The sequence below is a fragment of the Neomonachus schauinslandi genome, chromosome 16 (genome assembly GCF_002201575.2).
Source record: "Neomonachus schauinslandi chromosome 16, ASM220157v2, whole genome shotgun sequence".
NCBI classification, from domain to species: Eukaryota; Metazoa; Chordata; class Mammalia; order Carnivora; family Phocidae; genus Neomonachus; species Neomonachus schauinslandi.
In genome coordinates, this window is record NC_058418.1 from 29147495 (window position 1) to 29165817 (window position 18323).

At 39.0% G+C, this 18323-nt stretch overlaps 1 protein-coding gene across 1 annotated transcript in view; it reads left to right on the forward strand.

Annotated features, from left to right (window-relative positions):
- Positions 1-476: 476 nt before the first annotated feature.
- Positions 477-18323, forward strand: part of CHD9 (chromodomain helicase DNA binding protein 9) — a 167728-nt gene continuing 149881 nt past the window's right edge. The window contains exon 1 of the mRNA XM_044922304.1: positions 477-516. The gene's annotated coding sequence lies outside the window, so the exon portion shown is untranslated. The remainder of the gene's footprint in view (positions 517-18323) is intronic.

Sequence of the window (18323 nt, forward strand, 5' to 3'; positions counted from 1 at the left end):
GGGAGCGCGGGCCACTGCACTGCCCCGCGCTCCGGCCAGAGGGCGCCCGGCCCCAACACTTCCCCGCCCCGGGACCGCCCTGGGCTCCAGGAGTAACCGCACCGGCGATTGGGTCGGCGGTGCGGCGGGGCCATGTTGGAGCCGGGCGACGACCCCGCCTCCCGCCGCCCTCCGCCCCGGGTCGGGCCGGGCCGCGAGGGAAGCGGAGCAGGGAGAGGGATCCTCCCTCCCGGGTCGCCCGACGCAGCAGGAGCGGCGGCAGGAGCGGCGGCTGGAGCGGCCGCGGTCACAGCCCCCCCTCCGAGCCCCGGCCAATCAGCGGCGCGGGCACAAATATGCAAATGGCGCGCCGGTGCTGCCGGAGTGCCGCTCGCAGGGGCTGGTGGGGTCGCGCTGGGGGAGTGAACTGGGCCAATCAGGCGGGTGCGTGGCGGCGCGGGGGAGGCGGTGCCCCTTCACTCCTCCCTCCTCTCCCTCCCGGCCCCGCGCTGACAGGGGGGCCTGGCCGCGCCGCCGGTAAGTGCCGTCGCCGCCGCCGCCGCCGCCGCCGCCCGCCGTTGCCACCCGCCGCCCCAGGCGTGGGGAGGAAGCCCGGGGGCACCGCGGGGCAGCAGCCGCTGCTCAACTGGTGGGGAGAGGCGGGGGCGGGTTCTGTCAGCCGGGTGGTCGCCTGAGGCCGCCCCCGCCCGGACAGCCGCGCGTGTCAGTCTCGGTCGAGGCGGGGGGCGGCGGGGGCGCCTCAGTCATGGCGAAGCCTGAGAGCCAGCGGGCGGCGGTGAGTACGTGCCGCCGCCGCCGCCGCCGCCGCTCGGCCGGGGGGGGTCGGGGCAGGCCGGGCTGCGCCGCCGCCGCCGGAGGTGAGGGGCCCGCGCCCGGGGACGGCGGGGCGCGCGGCGAGGCCGGGGAGGGGGCTCTGCCCGCACGTGCGGCCCAGCCCGCTCGCGGCCCGCCCGGTGCCTGTCATGGCTGCGGGCTGCTGCCCCCGCCCCCCCCTCCCCCCCCCCGCCCCCCGACCCCGGGGGCCGGGTCCCGGCCGCGACGCTCTTGCGGTCGGGCGGAGGTGAGGGCAGGGTGGGCAGGGCTCCGCTTCCCCGCCCCGCGCGAGGTCGGGGCCTCCCGGTCTGCCCGCTTCCCTGCCGAGGGTCGGGCTTCCCTCCATCCTGCAGCCTCTTCCCCCGCCCGCCTGCTTTCTCGCCTCCGTGACTCATGACAGGGCGTCCCGCGCGAGCGCTGGGTGTCCCCGAGCCCGGGACGCCCCTGGCGCTTTCCCGGGCCTTGCCTGCCGGGTTACGACCGCACTGCCTTCCCTGTGATCCTTCGCCCCGAGGGGCAGCCCCGAGGGCCTCTCCACGTCTGCAGCGGGGCCCGGACCCCGCGGCTGCTGCCGCTTTCTTGGGCTCTGGGTGTGGGACGTGATGGGTGGTTCCAGAGCTGTCTTCGCGGACATCCATCCCAAAGCCAAGCACGACCCGGAAAGCCTGGGTGTCTTACTGGCCTGTCATCGCAGTCGCCAGCTCAGAGTGGTGTCTGTTTGTTCCTTTTTTGGTTTTTTTTTCCCTTTTTTTTTTTTTTTAAGAAAAATAAAACTTTTCAGAACAAAGTAGACCAAAAAATTTCTTAAATTGTGATATTAACAGTGTTAACACAGTTACTTTCCTGGGAGTCTGGGATTTGACATTACTGTGACTCTTCTCCATTATATGAACTATTCATAACTACCTAAGGATTGCCCCGTATTAAATAAAGTTTATTTTCATTAATAAAATCACTATCACAATTTAGTTTCTCAGTTTTGCATGCTACTTTTCACCTTTCCTTTTCTCTGATTTCAAACTCCAGTTCTACCTAACCGACTAGGATCTTGAACAGAAAAAAGGGTTTACCTTGTGTAATGTTACTCTACCTAAACTGTGCATGATTGTACAGGTACTTTTTTTAAAAAACGGCTAGGTCTGCAAACACTTAAATGTACAGAAGGTACTTACCCGGTCGAGGGTGGGGATTCCACATTTTGGAGGGAGGGAGGGAGGGAGGGTGTGGGTGTGCGCGCGCGTGCGCGTTTTAGCTTTGGGGGGAGGGGGTTTCAGTGCAAAAGGATGAACATAGTGTTTCTTCATTTCTGTTAGATTTACAGAACTTGAAATTAAGTGGGACTTTTTGCTAATAGCACAGAGCCTTCCGTATGGTAGATACTGGATAAATACTTGTTCTAAGCAAGTTAAACATGTATTCTGTATCTTCCAAGACTTTGTCTCTGCTTCCATTGCTTAGACACTTCACATTAAGTAGCTATAGTGTGCTACAACATATTAGTAGTTTGGTGAGTTTCCTATAAACTACAGGTCATATAATATAAACATGAAATGCTCTGGGGGAAAAAAGTAGTTGCCTCCCAGATTTGATAGAGTTATGTTTGTCATTCTGAACAGTTTCAGGAGAGTGGGTGTTGTAGAGTTAAAAAATAAAAACCTTGTGATTGATTAACTAGGGGAAGGTGATGTCCTAAGGACATAAGAAATAGCATTAGGGAAAAAAAAAATTGTGCTGGTGTAACTAGTAAAGCCTTCTTGACTTGGAAGGAGTTCTGATTGGAGAGAATCAGGACTTTGTCACTTTACTAGCTGTATAGCTATAGTCAGATTTCTTAACCTCTGTGAACCCAAGTTTTCTTGAATTTTACAATTCTCCAATTCTGAGGAGCCCATTAGATCTGTCCTTTGAAATATAAAAATTATGCCTGGGTTTAAGTATAAGAAAAGGCAGACGTTTTGGAACAAATAGAGGTATAGTTGGTCTTACCTTAAAAGAACATTTTTAAAAGAATAAGCTTAAGTGGGCAGGTATGAATAAAGAAAGCAGTGTTGTTTAAAAAAAAAAAAGCTCATGACAAATTTAATAAAATCCTAGAATTTTGAACTTGGAAGTATCTTTAGAGACTTTTAACTCCAAATCCCTTTTCTAATGTAACTGAATGCCTTCTATAAGACATTAAACTAGACCTTGGCAGTTTACCTATGGAAACCAGATAGAACTGAAGGAAGGGCTTAATGTATAAATTTAGGAGGTAAGAACTGAAGAAGCATTACAGACTTAGAGGTAAAATCTATTGAAGTTTCAATAATTAAAAATTTTGGTACATGTGACATTTTAGATATTCTGAAGGGTTATGTGTGTTAATCACTCATATAAATGTAGTGGGAGAAAAAGTCAACTAGAGGACAAAAATGAAATCCTAGAGAGGTTAAAGCATAAAGGAAAAATGACTGAAATAATAGATCTACTGGGGAAATTCCATCATATATCAGTATAGTGAATACAGAACATTGGTAAGAATATGGAAACTTAAAGCATTTGGTTAGAGTGAAAATGAATTATGAAACTAATGTTGTCATAAGTGTTTGAAAAACTTTGAAAGCCAAAAATTGGAATCAGAAGAGATTTATGGACACTGAGGAGACAAAATGATTTTGTTATAACCTTTTAAATGTTTTGTAGCTGTTGTGGTCTTAAGATGATTAACCTGTCTTAACCATACAGATTTCTTACATGACAGAAGATTTAGCTTTTTTACACTTACTTTGTGAATATACGTTGCCACATTCCAATTTTATAACTATCTTCTGACACCATGTTTCTTTTTACTTGTTTGGGCTTCGCTCCCATCCATTCTACCCCCGAATTTTACCAGTCTGTGAATACTCAGGTCAAATTCCACCTTGCAAATAAGATCATCTCTTGTCATTGTAGCCCTTAGGGATTTCTCCTTCCCATGAGACCATAGCATTATTATTTGTCTCACTTATTTGACATATCACGTACAACTTCCTGACCTTACCTCCACTGTATTGCTTTTAATTTTGTGGGAGCACCTTTTGCTCCTCCCTTTTAGAAACAGTTGGAAAGCTGATCAAGTGATAAGGGGAAACTCAGAGAAGGGGAAGCCACTTTGAGCTATAATTCATTCTCTGAACTCCAGGTCACTCACATCCGTTCATTAAACAGATTAATTTATTAAGTGATTCCTTTATTAATCAGTTTATTATATAACATAAATTTATTAAGTGATTCCTACCTTTGTAGAATTTATAGTCTAATAGTGGAAACAGGTAATGGGCAAGTAAATAACAAATGTAAAATTACAACTTGTAATGAATTCAGTAAAGGAAGAGAACAGACTGCTGGGAAAAAAATGGGGAGGATTGTAGATTGTGTGGTCAGAAAGGTCTCTCTTAGGTGGTGATATTTAAGTCAAGACAAAGAATGAGCTAGATAGGGAAAGAGTTTCTTGGAAGAGAGAAGAATATGTATGAAGGCAAAAAAGAGCTTAATATGTTGGAAGAAATGAAAGATGTTCAGGGTGGCAGGAGTATAATAATAAAGGAAAACCATGCAAGATGAGAGCTAGGCAGAGAGCAGATCATACAGGGCGTTGCAGGGCATTTTGAAGACCTGGGTTTTACTAAAGATGTTGCAATTAAATCATTGAAGATTTTGAAGTAGAGGAGTGCTATGCTTTAGATTTTAAGAATGACACTTTGGTTAAGAATGGATTAGAGAAAGGCAAGGATGAAAGCAAAGACTACTGCTACAGTTGTTGAGGTATGATGGTGGCTGGCCCTAGGGTAGCAGTATCATCTGATTTGATTTAGAGAGACAGAGAGGAGATGGAAGTGGCAGGGGCATTGACAACTTCATGATGTATTGGATGTTAAAGGAAAGATGTCGAAGTGAGCTCCAGGTTCCTGACTTGAGGACCTAGGAAGATGATGGTGAGATTTACTGAGATGAACATAAGGAGAAGAAAAGGTTTGGCAAGAAATTAAGTTTTGAACACCATTCCCAGGCAAGAGCTTCAGAAGGTAGAAGGTGGGGGGATGGGGGGGGTGGCTATCTTTATCTGAATGATAGATGCCTCCGTTGGAGTAGGTTTAACTATATATATGACACCATATTACAACATACTCATAATGTGTGTTTTGAGAAGAGCAAGCTTCATATTTGTGTTAGGAGAATTAGTAACTGAAACGATCTTTTAACAATACAGTTCAGTTTTTGAAAGTTTGTGAAAATTTTCTTAATACAGATTATATTAGATAAGGTTTGAGAAAAAATCTGAATGTAGTATCAGATGGGTTTTGATATTAGTTGGGTGATGGTGCAGAATTCAAAAGTCTTAAAATCTTGATGTTCTTAAGAAAGTGGCACTCTTGGGCGCCTGGGTAGCTCAGTTGGTTAAGCGTCTGCCTTCAGCTCAGGTCATGATCTTAGGATCCTGGGATCGAGCCCCGCATTGGGCTCCCCGCTCTGCAGGGAGCCTGCTTCTCCCTCTGCCCCTCCCCTGCTTGTGCTTTCTCTCTGTCTCTCTCAAATAAATAAAATCTTTAAAAAAAAAAAAAAGAAAAAGAAAGTGGCACTCTTTAAAGTTATTAGCTTGTAGGCAGCCTGATATTATATTCATCATTTTTAATGAGGCTTCTGGTGTTTATGAGTAAAAATTGTAAGTGCAGGGCATTAGGAGCTATTATTTATCAAATAACTATAGATACTGATGTTTCTGTTATAATTTGTCATTATTAGCAAATAGTAAGATTTTTTTTTACTGTACTTTTAAAACTTTTTTAACTGGTAATTTTAAATATTGTTATTGCTACAAAGGGACCCAGTTTGAAATCTGAAGAGAAAAAAAAGAAAGATTATTTTTCTTGTTCAGTGGTCATTTCAGTTTAGTTTACCTGACTAAGCTGCAGTATAAAGTGTATTAAATTTTATTCTATTGGAAATAAATGGTTGTGCTTCTGAAAGATAACTGTTAATACATCTATTCTTTTATAAGAAGAAGGAAAAAATCGATAGGATAATGGTTAGGTTTCATATATTTTGCATAAAGTGTTTTATCTTAAAATTTTGTGCTTTATTACACATTACTAAGTAAATTCAAAGTTACTCCTCTTCCATGGAATTAGCTGGAATTTAGTGTATTTTTTTCGGTTATGTTATCTTTTGCAGTGTTTATCTTTAAAACAACAATTAAATATTCATTAAAATTTTTTCTTCACTCAAGGAACTGGACAGCTTTCCCTAAAGCAAATCTAGGAATTCAAGATTCTACATTTGGTACACTTATTTAGTCCGTTTTATAGATGAAGAAACTGAGCTACAGAGAAACTGAGTTGCCTGAGCTTTCTAGTATTAGGGAATATTTTATTTCAGAGGTTGCATAATTTAGTGAATTCACTGCATATCCAAATACAAGAATACACTTAGTTCTGATTTGGTGAACACGTGTTCGGATGAGTAGTAAACAGAGTTTACTTTTAAGTCTTTTCAGAAACCATCCTATATTTGCTTACCAATATTGTGTTGAATGACATGTACTCTAAATGGTGACTTATAAATATTTATTTATGATTCATCTTGGTTCAATTAGGTTTTTAATTTTTTTGATGTTATAAGTGACATTCAGAAAAGTATGTGTCATAAATTTATAGCTCTATAATTTATTACAAAGTAAACATCTCTGCAACCACTACCTAGGTCAAGGAATAGAATGTTATTGGCAACCCCCAAGCTCCTCTCACTCCCTTCCAATCATCACCCCCTTTCAGCCTCCCAGAGGTAACCACCATGCTGACTTCTAAAACCATAGAGTAGTTTTGGCTGTTTTTCAACTTTATATAAGTGAAATCATATAGTATGTGTTCTTTTGCTTAATATTATGTCCAAGACTAATCTGTTTTTATTTTTAAAGATTTTATTTATTTATTTGAGAGAGAGAGAGATTGAGAGAACGAGTGGGAAAAGGGGCAGAGGGAGAAGCAGACTCCCTATGGAGCAAGGAGCCTGATGCAGGACTTGATCCCAGAACTCTGGGATCATTACCTGAGCTGAAGGTAGATGCTTAACCCACTGAGCCACTCAGGCGCCCAATCTGTGTTTTTCCATGTAAAAGTAGTTCAGTCATTCTCATTGCTGTTGATTCTAATGTAGGATGAACATGTTTTCAGTTTGGAAGTGTTCCGAGTAATACTGATAATGAGCATTTCTGTACATGACTTTTGGTGTGCACACATTTCTGTGGCATATATATTTCTAGAAGTAGAAAAATTGGTCATGGGTATGGGTATATTTAACTTTACCAATAATGCTGTATCATTTTCCAGATTTGTTGTTCCAATTTATACTTCTTTTAGCAGTGTATGAGAATGCCAGTTGCTTATATTCAGTTATGTGGTTTGATTAAAATACCACTATACAGTATTTGAAAAATCTTGTGTTCTTTTGAAAAAATCTCCAAAGATGAGGGGCGCCTGGGTGGCTCAGTTGGTTAAGTGTCTGCCTTTGGCTCAGGTCATGATCCCAGGGTCCTGGGATTGAGCCCTGCATCGGGCTCCCTGCTCAATGGGGAGCCTGCTTCTCCTTCTCCCTCTGCCTGCCTCTCTGCCTACTTGGGCTTTCTCTGTCAAATAAATAAATAAAATCTTAAAAAAAAAAAAAATCTCCAAAGATGAACGTTTGGTTATGGATAGCTATTTCTACCTAAATGAGACATAAATTAGTATCTCTGTTTTGCCTGTTGGATTACAGCATATTCAAACAGCATAGTTTTTTGTTTTCAAAGTTATAATCAAATAAGATACCATCTTTTCTCCATCCTTAAAAATGTTTGGTTTTGAAGTACAGTGACTAGTACAGCACTGTAGGGGATATGGTTTGGAAAGAACAAAAAGAAATTACATATAACGTATTTAAAGAAATCTTGAAAAAGATAGGAAAAAACTTTCAGCCAAAGTGAATTTGGTAACTATTATGTGAAATGTACATGATAGTTCGAAATAAGGCCCTGGGGAAGGAGGAGGGCAAGTATTATAAAGATATATATTATTCCTGAGATGAATAGTGTTATGTCAGAAATGGCCAAAGCTCACAGGGCTACTAATAGGAATATGCACCATTTGTATATAGGGACCCAAGCTGTTGCTTTCTTGGTATGCTTTTGGTCAGAGACTTCAAGGAAGGCAATGAAATGCTATATGGTCTCATTAAAGTAGTGGGAAATTGAGTTTTAGATCTTTATTTTATTCTAGTAGTAAGAAAAAAATGTTTTTAATAATTTATAGTATTCCAAGAAAAATGGAATTGAGTTTCTCAAGGATTTGAATGTGAAATCGCATCTTAGAAGATACGTTGAGGAAGATGTGTCAACATTTGACTGAATTCGAAATGCTAAGTAAATGGATTTGATAGAAATGAAGTCACTGCATAAAATCTTATGTCTATTAAACTACTTTAAATGAATCAGAAGGGCAAGGAAAGCTATAAGAAAGAAAATCTAAGTGTAGTGTCGTAGAAGCTGAGAGAATTTCCAGAAGGCAGAGGGGTTACTTGAACTGAATTCAGGAAACATTTAAACAGCTTTTGTTATAGGCCAATCAGGCTGGTAACTGGTACTGCAGATGAATAAGTCATGGGCCTTGTTCTAGCATTCAGTGCCTAAATAGTATATGATAGATGGAGATGCATGGATGATTGGAGGCTTCATATAGAGGATGGCATTTTTGAGTTTAGCTTCTGTCACTTTTGTTACTGGTGGCAAATGTTTCTTAGTGGTCAGACAGGGATTGAGAGAACATTTGGATTTGCCTAGGAGTTTACTAGTCACCCTTGAAAATACGGTTGCAGTAATTTTATGGGGGCAGAAAGTAAAGTACAAGAGGTTAACAGGCAAGCGGGTATTTGGAAAATGGAGGCAGTGATCACTTATTCTCAATATTTGTCACTGAATGGAAGGATAGACATAGATGATTTTGTGTGTACATTTTTGTTTAGGAGAGACCTACTGCCTAAAGTTAGAAGGGAAGCAGGTAATTGCAAGGGGATGATTAAAGATTCTAGGCAGGGTTGGAATGTATGTGGGTGTAAATTGCTAAAAGCTAGATAGAATGGTATTAAGAGGTGAAAGTGTATCTTTGGAAAAAAGTCATGCTTCCTCTTCTGAGAACAGCTAGAAGAAAAAGGACAGAAGCAAAGAGAGATACATGCTTCTAAAAAGATGACTGGTGAGTTTCAACTGGAAAACCTCAGAAGAGTAAGTAAGAGGCAGAATTCTCCTTGGGTGAGATTGGGGGAAGTTAGGATTGAAGGCTTGAGGAGATAGCCTAGAAGCAAAGGGAAATGAATTTAAACACTTTCTAAGCGAAAGCAAGGACCGCATTGAAGGTACAGATTGGTATTAACCTTGTATTAATACTGTGCCAGGCATATAACAAATATTATAAATAAGCAGAAATGTTAATTGAATTGGACTGAGGTCTGGAGGTCACATTACATTGGTGTTGTTAATAGAGTATGGTGGGCTGAGTGAATTGAAAATGGTCACAAGGATATTGAAGCATTAGAGATTATTAGCAAAAGAATCGGAGGAGGTCTGGAGAAGCTTAATAGTCATGGGAGAGTTTGAATGACTCTTGGGAAATCAGAAGTGAGATGACAGGTATGAGAGGAAAAGCTGCATTTATTAAATGCTTTCTTTATTTTAGAAACTGAATGTATTTCTAAACTGTATATTTCTAAACCGTTCAACAACCCTGTGAGTTAGGTGGTAATAATCAACCTGGGTCTCAATTTTTAGTGTATTTCAAACTTTCGAAAATTGTGCATTTAAATCAATTTCCTGTTTTTAACATTAATTGAAATTTGTTTGGTTTTATAATATATATTTATACTTAATTTGGTTAGGGGTATGATTGATGTTCAGGACTACTTTAAATAGACAACTTGACCTGACTCATTAGCAACTAGGAAACTTACAATCTATTTTCAGTATCAGCCCAAAATTAGTTATCCTCAATCATCTTTTACCAAGAGTAGAGCTGAGATTATGTTTTAAAGATTTCCCTTTCTGTGAGATGCAAAGCAAGACTAAATTAAGTGTGAATGCCAACAAAGTAAGTAATTGAATTTAGTAAATCGCTATCTGCAGAGGGAGATGTTAATATAAACATTAAATGAGTGCTATTTACATTACTGGTTTTCAGGTCTTTTAAAGCAAGGAGTCCTTTTTTTTTAAGATTTTATTTTTAAGTAATCTCTACACCCAGTGTGGGGCCCGGACTTATAACCCTGAGATCAAGACTTGCATGCTCTCCTAACTGAGTCAGCCAGGCACCTCTGAATCCTTTGTTTTTTTGAAAATACTACTCGAAAGCTCAATCTGTAAGATATATAGAAGCTGAATATTCAGGGAGAAACCTTTTATTGGTGAGGAAATGGGGGAAGGTGAGGCCTAAAGCCCTCTCTTCCTTTCAGTGGCTAAAGATTACCCAGTGCTCCAAGGAGCACAGATTGAAAACTGTTTACACAGTGCACTGTGTGGGTTATTTTACAGTAGTTCTATGAGATCAATACTATTACAGTCTCCATTTTAAATGAAGAAACTGAGCTTCAAATGATTAAATGATTTGCCTAAGATTCCATAGCTAGGAAGTGATAAAGCCAGGATTCCAATCTTTTACTAGTCTTATTTTCAGAGCCCGTAGTTTTAACTACTGTGTTGTAATACAGGGCCCTTTGTAGAATCACTTCTCAATGAAAGTAGGATTTTGGGGAGGATAACTGGGAATTAAACTTTAAATTGGATCACTGAGGCATTTTTTTGTGGTAAAATATACATAAGATATACTATGTTAATTATTTTTTTAAAGAATTTATTTATTTGAGAGAGAGTGAGCGCAAGAGAGAGCACAAGCAGGGGAGGAGGGGGCAGAAGGAGAAACAGGCTCCCCACTGAGCAAGGAGCCCAATGATGCGATGATGCAGGGCTTGATCCCAGGACTCTGGGATCATGACCTGAGCTGAAGGCAGACGCTTAACCGACTGAGCCACACAGGTGCCCCTATTTTAACTATTTTTAAGTGGACAGTTCAGTGGGAGCTTCTTAAAGCATAAAAAATATGATATATTATTGCTTAGAATGCTTTTGAATCTCAGCCTTTGGAGTACTATTAAGGATCAAGGAATTTTGATTTGTTTTGTGTTACATTATTGTATTTTTTAAAATATTTTATTTTATTTATTTGATAGGGAGTGAGACAGAGAGCACAGATGGAGGGGGATGGGCGGCGGAAGAGGAAGAAGCAGACTCCCCACTGAGCAGGGAGCCCAACGTGGGGCTCCATCCCAGGACCCTGGGATCATGACCTGAGCCAAAGGCAGATACTTAACTGACTGAGCCATCCGGGTGCCCCGACATTATTGAATTCTTGAAAGCATTTGAGTATTTACTATGTGCCAGGAATTGTACTAGTAGATACTAGGGATACAGAGATGAATAAGACCAATCTCTGCACTCATCTTTAGTAGAGAAGACAGATTTAGTAAGTTCGATCTACTGAAGTAGACATTATAGGTGTACTACCAGACCAAGAATGATAATATGGTGTGTAAGGTATGAGACACAAAAAATGAGTGCCTACCAGTTTGAGGAGTGTGTGTGTGTACATGTACATGTACATGCAGGCTACCTAGAGATAGTAGTACTTGAGTTTAATCTCAAAGACATTACTTTATCAAATGGAGGAAGTGGGAGGTGGGGGGCAGTGTTGTAGGCTTAGAGAACCTCTTGTACATATTAATGGAGATGTAAGAGTGTTTGAATTTAGGCAACATTTCAACATGTTTGAGCATGGATTACCTATGGGAGAATAGAAGCAAAAAGGGTAGGGCGCCTGGGTGGCTCAGTTGGTTAAGCGACTGCCTTCGGCTCAGGTCATGATCCTGGAGTCCCTGGATCGGTCCCGCATCGGGCTCCCTGCTCAGCGGGGAGTCTGCTTCTCCCTCTGACCCTCCTCCCTCTCATGCTCTCTGTCTCTCATTCTCTCTCTCGCAAATAAATAAATAAAATCTTAAAAAAAAAAAAAAAGAAGCAAAAAGGGTAGAGGGGCATTGATATTTAGGAATGAGCAAGAATATCTGTTGAGAGGGCAAAGACAAATTTAGGCATATGATGATACCACTGATTCGTATAAACATTTTTTAAATGAGTTGGAAACGTACAATTAGATATAACAGGCTTGGTCTTAGTTGGGTTCTAATTTTTGCTAGTACTCATGTTATATGTTAAGGTCATATTAGCCTAAAACATTTAAAAATGAGAATATTCCTACAACTTAATATAATGATTGTCCTTCATATAATTTTTTAAAGGAATTTTAGATATAGAACGTTATGATTGATGTCTTCAAGAGGAGGAAAAATCATGGTCTTTTTTTAATTAAAAGGTATTTTAAAAATTTAATTTCAGATAAGGACAGGAAATGATGACATTTTAGAGAGGGTGGTCAGGAATGGCCTCATTGAGAAAGTTACTTTTGAGAAAAGAACTGAATGAAATGAGGGAAGAGTGTACATAGCAAATACAAAGGCCTTGAGAAAGGAACATATCTGGCTTTTATTTTTTAATTAAAAATATTAAATTTATTTTTTTAATGTGTTATATGTACAATTTAGTGACATTAATTCCACTCACAATATTGTGCAGCCATCACTACTATCTTCTCTTTTTTCCCTCTCCCCAGCCTCTGGTAGTATGTAATCTTTTTATCTCTATAAATTTGCCTAATCTAGGTATTTCATATAAGTGGAATCATACAATATTTTCCCTTTCGTGTCTACTTATTATACTTGGCGTAATGTTTTCAAGGTTCATTCACACTGTAGCATATATCAGAACTTCACCCCTTTTCACGGTTGGATCACATTCCATTTTAGGTATCTAAAGATTTTGTTCGTCTGTTGATGGACACTTGGATTGTTTTTGAACTTTTGGCTATTGTGGATAATGCTACTATGAACATTTGCATATAAATATTTGAGTCCCTGTTTTTAATTCTTTTGGGTATAGAGTATATAGGAGTAGAATTGCTGGGTTATGTGGTAACTCTATGTTTAACTTTTTGTGGAACTACTGCACTTCTCCGTAGTGGATGTGCCATTTTACATTACTAACAGCGATGTATGAGATTGCCAATTTTTCCACATTCTTTCAAATGCTTGTTATTTTTCATTTGAAAAATAATATTCTTAGTAGTTGTGAAATGATATCTCATTGTGATTTTGGTTTGCATTGTCCTAATGACTGATGTTGAGTATCTCTGTTTATTGGCCATTCCTGTATCTTTTTTGGATAAATGTATATTGAAGTCCTTTGTCCATTTTTATTTAAGTTGGGTTGTTTATCTTTATAGTAGTGAGTTTGTAGGAGTTCCTTATAAATTCTAGATACTAAACTTTTACCAGATACATGATTTGCATATATTTTGTCCCATTCTGCGGGTTACTTTTTACTCTGTTGATAGTATTCTTTGGTGCACAAGTTTTTAATTTTTTAAGATTTTTTTTTTAATTTATTTATTTGAGAGCGAGAGAATGAGAGAGAGCATGAGAGGGAGGAGGGTCAGAGGGAGAAGCAGACTCCCTGCCGAGCAGGGAGCCCGATGCGGGACTCGATCCCGGGACTCCAGGATCATGACCTGAGCTGAAGGCAGTCGCTTAACCAACTGAGCCACCCAGGCGCCCCAAGTTTTTAATTTTTATGAAGCCCAATTCATCTGTCTTTTTTTTCTTTTGTTACCCGTTTTTTTTTTTGGTGTTACATTTAAGAAACCATTGCCAGTCCAAAATCATGAAGATTTGCCCCTATGTTTTCGTCTTCTTTTTTTTTTTAAATTTATTTTTTTATTCTTATGTTAATCCCCATACATTACATCATTAGTTTTAGATGAAGTGTTCCATGATTCATTGTTTGTGCATAACACCCAGTGCTCCATACAGAATGTGCCCTCCTCAATACCCACCACCAGGCTAACCCATCCTCCCACCCCCCTCCCCTCTAGAACCCTGTTTGTTTTTCAGAGTCCATCGTCTCTCATGGTTCGTCTACCCCTCCGATTTCCCCCGCTTCATTCTTCCCCTCCCACTACCTTCTTCTTCTTCTTTTTTTTTTCTTAACATATATTGCATTATTTGTTTCAGAGGTACAAATGTGAGATTCAACAGTCTTGCACAATTCACAGCGCTTACCAGAGCACATACCCTCCCCAGTGTCTATCACCCAGTCACCCCATCCCTCCCACCCCACCCCCCATTCCAGCAACCCTCAGTTTGTTTCCTGCAATTAAGAATTCCTCATATCAGTGAGATCATATGATACATGTCTTTCTCTGTTTGACTTATTTCACTCAACATAATACCCTCCAGTTCCATCCACGTCGTTGCAAATGGCAAGATCTCATTCCTTTTGGTGGCTGCATAATATTCCATTGTACATATATACCACATCTTCTTTATCCATTCATCTGTCGATGGACATCTTGGCTCTTTCCACAGTTTGGCTATTGTGGACATTGCTGCTATAAACATCGGGGTGCACGTACCCCTTCGGATCCCTACTTTTGTATCTTTGGGGTAAATACCCAGTAGTGCAATTGCTGGATCCCCTATGTTTTCTTCTAATAGTGTTATAGTTTTAGCTCTTAAATTTAGATCTTTGATTTATTTCCGTTGATTTTTTTTTTTTTTTATGGTATAAAGTAAGAGTTCAGCTTTATTCTTTTGCAGGTGGCTATCTAGTTTTCCCAACATCAGTTGTAGAAGAGACTGTTTTTTCCCCATTGAATGTTCTTGGCACCCTTGTCAAAAATCAATTGACCATGTGAGGGTTTATTTCTGGGCTTTCTATTCCATTGGTCTGTATGTCTATCCTTATGCCAATAGCACATTGTTTTGATTACTGTAGTTTTGTAGTAAGTTTTGAAAGTGGGAAGTGTGGGTCTTCTAACTTCGTTCTTTTTCAAGATTGTTTTGGTTATTCTGGGTCCCTTGGAATTCCATATGAATTTTAGGATGAGTTTTTCTATATACGCAAAAAATCATTGGGATTTTGATAGGAAATGCATTGAATGTGTAGACTGGTTTGGGCAGTATTGTTGTCTTAACAATATTAAGTCTTTCAATCCATGTACACAGGATGTCTTTCCATTGATTTAGATCTACTTTAATTCCTTTCAGCACTGTTTTGTCTTCAAAACGATATGCAGTCTTCAGTGTACACATCTTACATGTCCTTCATTAAATTTATTCCTAAATTTTTATTTTTTAATGCTATCGTAAATGGAATTGTTTTTAATTTCCTTTCCAGAACGTTGATTGCTGTCTTACAGAAATACAACTGATCTTTCTGCATAGATTTGTATCCTAGAATTTTGCTGAATTTGTTTATTAGCTCTAGCAGTTTGTTTGCATGCGTGTGTGTATGTGTGTGTGTTATTTACAGTTTTCTACCTATAAGATCATGTTATCTGTGAAAAAGATAATTGTACTTCTTCCATTCTATTTTAGTTGCCTTTTATTTTCCTTTCTTGCCTATTTTCTCTGGCTGGATCTTTCGTTCTGTATTGGAATGAAGTGGTGAAAGTGGGCTTCCTTGTCTTGTTCCTGATCTTGGGGCAAATTCTCTTTTTTAATTCTCTTATCATTGAGTTTGATATTAGCTCTAAGTTGTTCATACATGGCCTTTATCATGTTGAGGAAATTCCTTTCTATTCCTATTTTGTTCAGTATTTTAGTCATGAAAGGATGTTGGAAGGGTGTTAGATTTTGTCAAATACTTTTTTTGTATCAATTGATATGATGATAATGTGCTTTTACCTTTATTTTATTAATGCAGTGTATTACAAAGTGTCTTAATTACCTTTACATGCCTAGGATAATTCCTACTTGTTCCTATAATATACTGTATCTGTACTATATGTATATGTGTAATATGCTGCTGGATTTGGTCTGCTAGTATTTTGTTGACAATTTCTGCATCTGTATTCATAAGAGATATTAGTCTTTAGTGTCTTGTTCTGTTTTTTGGTTTTGGGTTTTTTCCCTTGTAATGTCTTTGGCTTCATTATCAGGGTAATGTTAGCTTCACAAAATGAGTTAGGGAGTACTTCTGACTTTTCACTTTTGTGGAAGAATTTGAGAGGAATTGGTGTCAATTCTTTAAATATTTGGTAGAATTCACCATTAAAACCATCTGGTCCTGGGCTTTTCTTTGTTGGGAGGTTTTTGATTACAGATTCAATCTTACTTGTTTTATGTCTATTTAGATTTTCTACTTTTCTAATCAATTTGGGTAGCTTATGTGACGTACAATTTTTCCATTTCATCTAGGTTTATCCAATTTGTTGGTGTACAGTTGTTCATATTATTCTTATACTATTCTTCTATAAAAAGGACTTAACTATTCTTACATAAAAAGGGCTTATATAGTCCTTATATAGACTTATAAAGTCTATGTTGTAAAGTAAAAGTCTATATTAATATTCTCTTTTGATTCTGTTTTTAGTAATTTGGATCTTCTCTCTTAGCCAGTCTAGTTAAAGATCTGTGAATTTTGTTGATCTTTTCAGAAAACTAATGTTAAATTTCATTGATTTTCCTTTATTGTCTTTCTCTTCTTTATTTCATTTATCTCCGCTCTAATCTTCATTCTTTCTTTCTCCTTCCTTTGGACTTAGTTTGCTCATTTCCTTAAAGTGTACAGTTAGGTTATCAATTAGATTTTTTTAATGTAGTTGTTTACAAGTATGTTTCTCTTAGAGCATTGTTTTTGCATTATCTCATAAGTTTTGCTATGTTTTCAGTTTTATTCATCTGAGGGAATTTTGTAGTATCTCTTTTCATTTTTTAGATAGGATTTTTCACATTTCAATAAGCTGGAAATACTTTGCTTGTAGCTTTGAAAAGAGAAGCTGTAGGGGAGACCTAAGTCTTCAAGAATTTGAAGGTTGTCATAATTAGGTTTATTTTAAACAATCTCTAAATAGATGCCTAGGAAGGCGGGAGGAAAATTGAACTTTTAAAAAACTTTTTAACAGGTATTCAAATATGGTTTGAATACCTTAACAGGAGTTGTTCTAGAAGTTCATAGACCTTTTTTTCTTTTTTTTTTTTTAACAAAGAAATGGTGAATTCGAATTTGCCAGCTTTTTATTTTGTGAAGATATTCTTTGAAATGACAGATATCGCCTATCATTATCATTTTAGTCTTTAAAAAATGTTTCTGGGTACAACTTAAGTGTTTTGGTCACTGTCGTTGAGAGAGTTGCTATTTGCTATCTTAAAATAACTTCAAATGTTAATAGCTGCCAGTGATTATAATTTTACCACAGTAAAAATGTTAGTCAAGTATTACACCAGAGAAGAAATTTTAAACAGTGAAATAGCTTCCTGTTTCCTCTAGGATAAAGTCCAGAATTATTAACATGGCTAATTTAAAGCCTTGGATATCTGACCTCTGCCTGCCTCGACATCTCTGGCTAGTAGTATGCTCTGGCCACACTACACTATTGAGTAGTTCCTGAAATGCTATGTCCTCCCTCACCTCTGGGCATTTCTTGTAGTGTTCTCACTATGCTCTTACCAGTTTTAGGAATAATGCAAGGGAGTGCGGGGATTGTAAAAGACTTATTTCCTATCCTAATAGGGATTACTGCTTCCTTTATTTAGTACTTTATAATTCCCCTTTGAGGCAGACAGGACTGTAGTTAATAGTTTGTGTTGCTATTTTTGTTTTTTGGGTTTTTTTCCAGATGAAAACAAGTAGTATGTGGTCTTCTCAAAGTCCTACAGCTAGGAGGTAGAAGAGCCAGAACTCAGGTCTATGTTTTGTTTTGTCTTGTTTTTATGTAAGTATCTTGTTCTTTCTAATTCCTATGTAGTCATTGACTGATTTAGCAAAAATTTATGATGTGCCTACTATGCTAGGATACAAAGATGACAGCAGTGTTCCTTTTTTCCAAGGGTATACAGCCTAGTGGAGAGAAAAGAAAAATACATTATTATAATGGAGTGTTATTTGATGCACAGGTTGGTTACAAGACAGACAGTTGAGTCAGAAGAGGCTTTCTATAGGAGGTGAATCTAAAGCTGAATTTTCCCCAAATATAAATTTGAAATAGCTATGGGTAGCTCATAAACAAAGTAAAAATTAATGTAGCGCAAATTTAATACTGTACAGAAATGCTGAAGGGATGACTAATAGAAAACTGAATAATTTGGTAGGGCCCAATGCTGCTCGTATTAAATGAGATGAAACTCTTTATGTGTAGAGCTTACTGGGAAGCCTAATTCATTTAGTAGAAATATACTGAGGGATTTATTTGGAGAATATAGAGATGTCTTGGAGAAAAAGCAACTATTAGACATTCAGGAAGTCAGTTTACCACTGAAATAAGTTTATATATATATATATATATATATATATATATATATATATA